The sequence below is a fragment of the Camelus ferus genome, chromosome 13, assembly GCF_009834535.1.
Source record: "Camelus ferus isolate YT-003-E chromosome 13, BCGSAC_Cfer_1.0, whole genome shotgun sequence".
Classification (NCBI taxonomy): domain Eukaryota; kingdom Metazoa; phylum Chordata; class Mammalia; order Artiodactyla; family Camelidae; genus Camelus; species Camelus ferus.
This window is the reverse complement of record NC_045708.1, coordinates 67,355,788-67,365,129: the sequence shown is the minus strand read 5'-3', so window position 1 is coordinate 67,365,129 and position 9,342 is coordinate 67,355,788. Positions and strand designations below refer to the sequence as shown.

Genomic DNA, 9,342 nt, shown 5'->3' with positions numbered 1-9,342 from the left:
TGGTAACCACACACGGGTTACTGGGCAATGATTCTCCTGCAGAGATTGTGGCACATGAACATGGCCACACCCCTCACCTTGCTGGAAGAGTCTAGATACCCCTAAAAAATGCATCTACTTCTCTGTGTGATGATCTGAAACCTCTTTCCCATACTTTCCTGGCTTCAGACAATGGTTCTCAAAGCATGGACACTGTTCCAGATGAAATCTTCCTTTTCAAGTCCCTAATGTTAGGAACAGCTTAGAGTACAAACATCCAGTAAGACAGGCCTGCAGGAGTTCCTGGTTCAAGCACTTTGTGACTTTATGACACTCAACCTTTGTGAAATGAGGTTTCCTTGTTGGTAAAACAGGGGCAATGACATCTGTCTCACAAATACCATGTCAGGACTACATCTGGTGGTTTAGAATGATAAGTTCAGGGACTTTTCCATAAGTGCTCATTAAATGATCAATGATTAGTGCTACATTGTTTAAAATGATAATATTTTTAAATATTTTCTCAATATAAGGCTATTGAATGTAATAGAGGTTGTACTGCCTGTATTTTCAGTGTTGAAAGAGTCTAACAGAACAACATTTTACTGACATTACATCACTAAAGATAATTTATACATCCAACATTTTCTTTAGTCTAGGAAGATGCCCATTGTCCGCTGACCTTGACTATTTAGTTTATTCAGAACCTCTGAATGCAGGAAGCTATGATTTGTAAAATCTTGCCCTGCAAGCCAGGGAAGAGATTGTCATCTGTCATGTGATTATTTGTCATACGACAATCCTTCAATTTGAAAGAACTCTCACTAGAGTCCTCAAACAACACTCTTATGATTGGTTTCTCTTTCCTGGCTTTCTGAATGTTTTACTGTTGCTGTACATTAAACACAATATATTTTTAGGGTTTTCAAAAAGAACCAAATCCTCCCTGATTATTAACAGGTGACACATGAAAGCACTGAGTCTTTAACTAACTTTAAATGAAAACAATAAATTAAAATAATTTTTTTGCAATTTGTTAGCTTAAAATATGCCATTCACAGGGGTGAAATTAACAGAAGAGGATCTTTGTAAAAATCATAGTCAGTTTTGGTACCATATCTCTTGGACTAACTCTAGGAGCTATTCTTTTCTTTTAGTAAAGATTGCAAATGAGTACACAGAGTGCTGCTGTCTTGGGTCTGGGTGGATGACTCATTAATAAAGGCCTCGATTTTTCTGCCTCTCATGAACTAGAATAGCAAATATAACCTTAATTTCTTCTGGAACACTTGGTCCACAACCTTAAAAGCATTCTTCAAGAAGACTTTAATGGCCTCTCTCTCACAGGCCCCATGCAGGTCCAGCAGCTCCTTGAGGGTTTCCATGGGCAGCTGCACCTTCTGGTCCATCTTCTGGTCATAGTGGCCAATGGCCTTTTGCACTGCAGCTGAGTTCCTGATCTCACTCAGGGTCAGGACTGCGTTCTCCATGCAGGGAAGATCCCCACGGCTGATGGCATTGGCATAGGTCAGCACCAGGGACTCCAGACCTATAAAAAGGAATTTTTTAAAAATAGTAGCTGCCAGTTGGTGAGAGAGAGGAACAAACTCTATTTTATTAAGTCTTGAGGATGTAAATTTAATTATTTTGAAACAACTGCTGGAGTATTTTGTATGCTTTTCAAATTCTACGATCAATACTTCTAAGGACTTTTTGAGAAGAATTACAATGGAATGTTTTGTCGACCTCCAGATGCAGAGGAATTTCAAGCTTCTCTTTCCTCCTCTTTCCCTAATTTAAAATGAAGATGTTGGAATGAACATATTACAATAAGCATTTTTAGGGGATGAGATATTAGGTCTTGATCTCTTCTTAGCCTTCTTGTATCTCCCTTTTTTCTGCCTTCCTTCCATTTCCCCCATCACATCTCATCTATTGAAAGGGTCAAGGAGAAAATTCAGTGTGTGTAGGCCTGTGTGTGTGTCCGTGTGGTGTAGGCCACTAGCCCTGTGTCTGGCCTAGATATGTGGGTCTTCCTAGATGTTGTCTCCTCAGAGCTCCATGCAGTGCAGCCAGTTCATCCAGGTTTTCCAGAGACCTGCCAGTTTTAGCACTGAAATTCTTACATAGCAGGAAGTTCCAGCCTAGGGCAAACTAGAGTGGTTGGTCACCTTACAACCAGGGTTTTTGGAAACACTTAGATATCACCTAACACTGGTCAGAGTGGCCATCATAAAAAAGTCTAATAAGAATAAATGTTAGAGAGGGTGAGGAGAATGGGAAACCTCCTATGCTGTTGGTGGGAATGTAATTTGGTGCAGCCACTATGGAGAACAGTCTGGAGGTTTCTTACAAAACTAAAAATAGTTTCTATATGATCCAGCAATGCTGCTCCTGGACGTATACCCTGAAAAGATGAAGATCCTAATTTGAAAAGATAGCAGCATCATTTCCAATAGCCAAGACATTGTAGCAACCTGAGTGTCCTAAAGGCTATGCTTTCTCCACAGGAGGAACAAGTAATCAGCATTTCTTCACCTTCTTCACCCCATACACAGGCTGTGAGACACGACCTCTACAGCAGCATGGCATGGCTGAAAGGCATGAGGCTCCCTTCCTCTCCCTATCCCCATACATAGGGTAGAAGCTCTACCCCAGGTCACAGACCAAGAACTCTGAGCACTGAGGGCCTCTGCACTGACATAACTCACAGAGTAGAGGTTCCATAGTGGGCGAGGAAAGCCAAGAAGACCAGGCTTATCTAGCCCTCCAATGGCAGAGCAAGGGTGCCACTCCAAGAGATGGAGTCCACTGGCCTGATCTACCGTTCCAGAGCAGTGGCTCATAGATTGTTCCCAGTGGGAGAGGCAAGCCTTAAGAACAGTGAGATTTCCCATAAAGGACAGATTTTATTTGGGGCAGAGGATGGAGAAGTTCAGGCCTAAGTGTGCTGTCAAAACCAAGGGGATTTTGGAGGTAAGCAATTATGATGAAGCCAGAAGCACCACGAGAATAACAAGCTAAGCTACAGGGCAGCTGGAAGCTTAACAGAGAGAACCTGGGGAGAGACAGCTAAGAAGGACCCTCCCAAGTCAGAACACACATCTGAGACCAGCCTAGAAGATAAAGGCACCAAAGTCTGATTAGATCAGCCTTCAGGAATTTATGTCTGGGGAATTGTCAGAAAAATAATACTAGAGCAATTAGCCTGCAATTAGTGGAGGTTAACAGCTGGATGAGATGACAACAGAGGAAGGCTTAATAGGGAGATCAGGGGAAAAACACTCAGAGAGAGCTGTGGCATTCCAGGTTGACTGTGTGCTTGTCCAAGGCTGTTCCCTCTGCTATGTGACATCAGAGGCTATACACTGTGGGAGAAACACAATTCAAAGACAAAGTCCAGCCCATGCACTAAACAAATAAACAAGCAAACAACAAAATCCTGGGGGTTGGGAATCAGTACCCAGAGTTGCTACATTATCTAAAATGTCCAATTTTCAAAAAGATTATGATGTGTTAAAAGAAACAGGAAAGTGTGATCCATACAGAAGGGAAAGAGCAGAAATTATAAATGTACTTGAGGGGGGAGCTCCGCTGTTGGGCTCAACAATGGAATGAAATAAAAACTCAATATTCTTGGGCATATAGCCAGAAGGCACCCTACTCCAAAAGACACCTGCACCCCAATGTTCATAGCTGCACTGTTTACAGTAACCAAGGCATGGAAACAGCCTAAATGTCCAGGAAGACATGACTGGATAAAGAAGATGTGGTATATTTATACAGTGGAATACTATTCAGCCATAAAAATGACAACATAATGCCATTTGCAGCAACATGGACGTCCCTGGAAAATGTCATTCAAAGTGAAGTAAGCCAGAAAGAGAAAAAAATACCATATGAGGTCACTCATATATGGAATCTAACAAAAAGAAAATAGAACAAAAATACAAAACAGAAACAGACTTGTAGACATAGAATATAAACTTGTGGTTGCCAGGGGGGAGACAGGTGGGAAGGGAAAGACTGGGAGTTTGAAATTTGTAGACACTGTCAGGCATATGTAGAATAGGTAAACAAGATTATACCGTACAGCACAGGGAAATATACACAAGATCTTGCGATATTTCACAGTGAAAAAGAATGTGATACTGAATTTATGTTTGCTCATGTATAACTGAAATATTGTGCTCTACAGTGAAAATTGACACAATATTGTAAACTCACTGTAACTCAGTCAAATTAAAAAAAGGTTACTGTATTGTTGGAGCCTGGAGATGCTGTGATTTCTTTTGCTGACTTGCCATCCAGCAGACAGTCAGCAGTGTCAGAGGCATAAGGCTTTTTATTAGCCACTGGGCTAACATTTCTGCTCCCCCAGCCAATGAAATGTGATAACTTCTCCTGTCACATGCTTGAGTGGCTTTTCCATTTATACCATGAAAACCTGTAATAAACAAAAAATATTTTTGCCTTTAAAAAGATAAACTTCTGAGATAAAGTAAAAGCAATGCATAGAAGGAAATGTATAGCAGCAAACACCTATATTAAAGGGAAGAAAGATATTACAGACAGAATCGAGTTCCCACATATTCATATATTGAAGTCCTAATCCCTAATGTGACAGTATATGGACATGGGGTCTTTGGGAGATCATTATGTTGAGATGAGGCCATGAAGGCTTATGATGGAATTAGTGCCCTTAAAAAAAGAGACACCAGAGAGATTGCTCTCTGTCTTTTTTCTAGCCATGTGAGAACACAGTGATAAGGAACCATCTGCTAGCTGGGAAGAGTTTGCACCAGAACCCAACCATGCAGACACCCTGATATTGGACTTCCAGCCTCCAGAATCATGAGAAAATAAATGTCTGTTGTTAAGCCACCCAGTCTATGGTAATTCTTTATAGATGGATTAAGACAAAAGATCCCAAATTAAGAACCTAAGTTTCCACCCCAAGGAACTGGAAAAAGAAAAGCCAACTAAATCTGAAGCTAACAGAGAAAAGTTAATAATAAAGATTAGAGCAGAAAAAAAAGTAGATCAGAATCACAATAGAGAAAACTAGTAAAACCAAAAGTAGGTTTGAAAAGGAAACAAATAGAAAAATCTTTCAATAAACAGACAGAAAAAAATTCAAATTACTATAATCATCACTATTGAGTTCCCAGAAATGAAAGGGATTCGAAGAGAATGCTGTAAACAAGAGCATGTCGATACAGCAGGTAAACTAAGCAGTGGGTAAATTCCTAGAGAGACACAGACCATTAAATCAGACTCAAGAAGAAGTAGCGTGTATGAACAGAGCTACAGCAAATAAAGAGATTGAATCGGTCATTTTTAACTTTGCACAAAGCAAAGCCCAGGCCCAGATGGCTTCAAAGGTGAATTCTGCCAAACATTTCAAGAATTAATACCAGTTTTTAAAAAATGTTTCTAAAAATCGAAAAGGAGGGAACATTCTCAACTCATCCTATGAGATCAGTATCACCCTGGTATCAAAACAAAAGATATGACAAGGAAACAACAGATCAGTATCTCTTATGAAGATAGACACAAAAAGTCTTCAATAAAGTACTAGCAGAATGCATCCAGTAATGTATGGAAAGGATTTTATGCCATGGGGAAGTGCCATTGGTTTCAGAAATGCAAGGGTAATTTAACATCCCCAATTCAATTTCTGTAGAGGCCAAGGCCCTGTGGGAGAGCATCGTGCCTTCTGCTGGGAGAGCAGTGTGAGCTTGCTGGATTGCAGCTTCCTCTCGGGCCCCAGTCTGTGGGCTTCTCTGCAAGCTACAGTGTCCAGCAGCATGTGTGACAATGGCTGCGGCCCCACGAGGTCAACTGCACTATGTTCAGGTACCATGGATCCTTATGGCCTATGTTCCACACTCTCTGGCCCTCGAACATCTGGCAGGGTCTGCTCAGGATCTGCTGGTTCCTGAGTGCGCTGGCGGTGCTGGCCGAGCGGCCGGACCTGTTCGAGTGGCTGATGGTCACGTGCAGTCTGTATGCAGAGAGCACCCACAGGGTGTAGCTCTGCAAGGATGGCATGTGGACAATGGTGCTGTTGGACGTGCTGCCTCGCAATGAGGCCGGTATCCTCCTCTTCTCACAGGCACAGCACAAGCAGCTGGCCCTCATCTAGAAGGCACAGGCCAAGCTGCATGGCTCCTACTTTGACCTCCAGGCCAGGCGTGCCATCCAGGGCCTGGAAACGCTTACTGGAGCCCCCTGTGACAGCCTGGCCTTTCAGGTCAGCTCTACCAACCGCCACAAGGAGCCTGTGGATTCTGACCTCATCCAGGCCAGAATGCTGAGTTCTAAGGGGGCTGGGGGTCAATACAATGCTGTGTACTAGAGCCAAGGGCTGCACCCCCGCCATGCCTATTCCATCCTGGATGTCTGGGATGTCCAGGGCTCCAGGCTCTTGTGCCTCCAGAGCCCATGGGGCCACTGCTCCTGGAATGGCAGCTGGTCGAACAAATGGACACACTGGCTGGGAACCCCTGTGGGAACCCAGCTAAGGCTGCACAGCAGAAGTGAGGGTGTTTTCTGGATGGAGTACAGCGACTTGATCAGGTACTTAGACTCTGTGGACATCTGCAAGGGGCACGCGGATTGGCAGGAGGCGTGGGTGCAGGGCTGCTTCCCGAGCTCATCCGGTGGGCCATGGCGTCACGGCCCTCAGGGTGCTGGAGCGGGCATTCCTGGAGTTCGCTGTCTTCCAAGAGGGCAGCAGGTACACGGACTCAGTGGACCGCCACCTCCTTGCCTGTGCATACTGGTGTTCCAGGCATCCTTTGGCGGTGGGAACCTGAGCCCAGGCGGCCTGCTGGCCCACAGCTAGCGAGCTGACAAGAAGTTTGTCAACTGTGACATGATGCTGGAGCCTGGCAAATATGCTGTGGTGTGCAGTGCCTTCAACCACTGGGGCCAGGCCTGCCGGCCACGCAGGTCTCTAACCCTTCAGTCAGTGTCCCAAGGAGCACGCCAGAGCCGCCTGGGCCTGTGCTGGCCGTGTACACCTCCAGACTCGTCATGGTGGGGCTCACAGGGGCCCAGCCAATGCCATCACCCTGCTCACAGAGAGCAGGGGTGTGTGGCAAGAGGGACATGAGTGCCTGACTTGCTACTACCTGATGCATGGCTGGGCCAGGCTAGTCGTCTTCATGGAGAACTGGCAACACAAGTCCCACCTGCACGTGCAGAGCGACTGCTCAGACAGCTTCAATGAGGTGTCCACATGCGGTCGCCTGTGCACCCAGGACCACGTCCTGCCCCTGAACATGCAGGTCCTGGTGATCCTGTCCCAGCTGGAGAGTCACATCGGCTTCTCCATCACCCACCGCCTGGTGCACCGCAAGGCAGCCCAGGCCTTCCTCAGTGACAGAATGGCCTCTGGGGGCAGCCACAGCCCCCCACTCACATCTGAGGTCAATCACCTGCTAGGTCCCCAGCCGCTGTGACCATCCCATGCCTACCTGCCCCCCACCACTTTATGAGGGAGACCCCAACACAGGACTCTTGAACCACGATCTCAGAACCCGATGCAGGGAGTGCCAGCTGCAGGGTGCAACTTTCCCTGGGACTTCCTCCCTGCCCCTCCTCCTGTCTAGGGCCTCCTAGGCACCAAGCAGAATGCCTCAAACTGGCCTTTAGCTCAAAGGGGCTATGTGGCAGCCTCCACGGTGTGGCCCACCTTGAGGTGGGGCTCAGACTGCTAGGGCCTCTCACCTGGGTGAGGCAGCCCAGAGTCCATTCACAGAACCAAATCTGGGAGGTTCAAAGGCCAGGACCCCAGTAGTGAGAGCAGGGACCACTCCTGCTGTGGGAGTCAGAGGCCAGGACGCTGGCGTGAGCAGTGAACACTCCCCGAGTGGTGCATAAGGTCAGGAGCCTTTTCTCCCCAGTTTGGCCCTGGTACTGTCTCCCCACTCAGCCCCCATGAGGCATGGTGGAGTCCCCAGGGTCCAGCAGTGTGTCCCAGGAAGCAGGTGCCTGGTGACAACAGGTTCAAGCAAGGGTGGGGAGGGACACTATAGACTTCCTGGAGTGCCAGCCAGGACAGAAGCCATGTCCCTGGCTGGGGTGGCGGTGGCAAGTCAGGTGGGCCTGGGCCTGGCTCTGATGCTGGGTGAGGTACTTTGTCCTCAGCGCCATCTGACCTCTGCCGAGGGGAGCACCTTACAGCAGAAATCCTTGGCCAGCCCTGCCCAGGCACACACAGGGTGCAGCCCCTCCTGGCCTCTCCCAACCTCAGAAGCCCAGAATCCTCCCCATGGCTGTGATGCCCTGAGTTCTATGACTGCCCAGGGACATCTGAGGCCAGCTTCTCCAAGGTCCACCTGGGGCCCCTGCCCTGTGGTCCTCCAGGTAGCAGGTGGCCCTGCCCACAGCCCTCACTTCCCATGGGGCTTGCAGGGGTTGGGTTTACAACTGGAGAAGCACCCAGAATAACAGATTACTTCCTGGGCCTCCTTTATGCTTTCTCCTTTTACCTGAGCTGTGAGTATTCTTAACCCTGTATATATGGCAGCTCTTCTGATGCAGAGACTACTTTATCAACTGTCAGTACCATCCCTATAGGGTGACTGCATGGGTGTTCCCAGACTCAGCCTCTGAAGGACCAAATAAAAATGTTTTGTTTTGTAAAAAAAGAAATCAATACTGTAATATATTGTATTAATACAATAAAGGACAAAAACAATACGATCATATCAATAGAGGCACAAAAACACGTGACAAAATCGAAAAACTCTTCATGGCAACTCAACAAAGAAGAAACAGAGGGGGCACTCTTGATCCTGTGAAAGAACAGCTAACACCATATGTGACTGTGACAGTCTCCCTAAGACCAGGAAGGAGACAAGGACTTCCATTCTTGCCACTCCTCTTAAACTATACTGGGGCTTCCAGCCAGGCCAACTAGGCAGGACAAAGACAGGAATGGTTTCCAGATGGGAAGGGGACAATGAAATCTCTATCTTCAGATGGCATGATCTGGTACATAGGAAATCATAAGGCACTATTAACACTAACACATGAGTTCAACAGGGTTACACAAGACAAGGTCAATATGCAAAAATCAATTCTATTTCTATACATGAGCAGTGAACAATCAGAAAATAAAATAGAAGAATTCCATTTACAATAGCATCAGGAAAAACCCACATGGGAACACGGCAAGAAGGATGTTAGAAGAGAGATAGTATTAAAAAGAAATTATTCTGATATGTCAAAAGTGGTAAGGAAGAGCAGTATGGCGGTCCTCAAAAGTTAGAAATACAACTACCATATGATCTAGAAATTCCATTTCTGGGTATATATCCAAAGGAAAGTAAAGCAGGATATTGAAAGAAT

The 9,342-nt window shown here is 46.1% G+C and overlaps 1 pseudogene; it reads left to right on the top strand.

The window, feature by feature from the left end:
* Positions 1–5,152: 5,152 nt before the first annotated feature.
* On the top strand, positions 5,153–7,448 carry LOC102512515 (annotated as a pseudogene).
* The last annotated feature ends 1,894 nt before the right edge of the window (positions 7,449–9,342 follow it).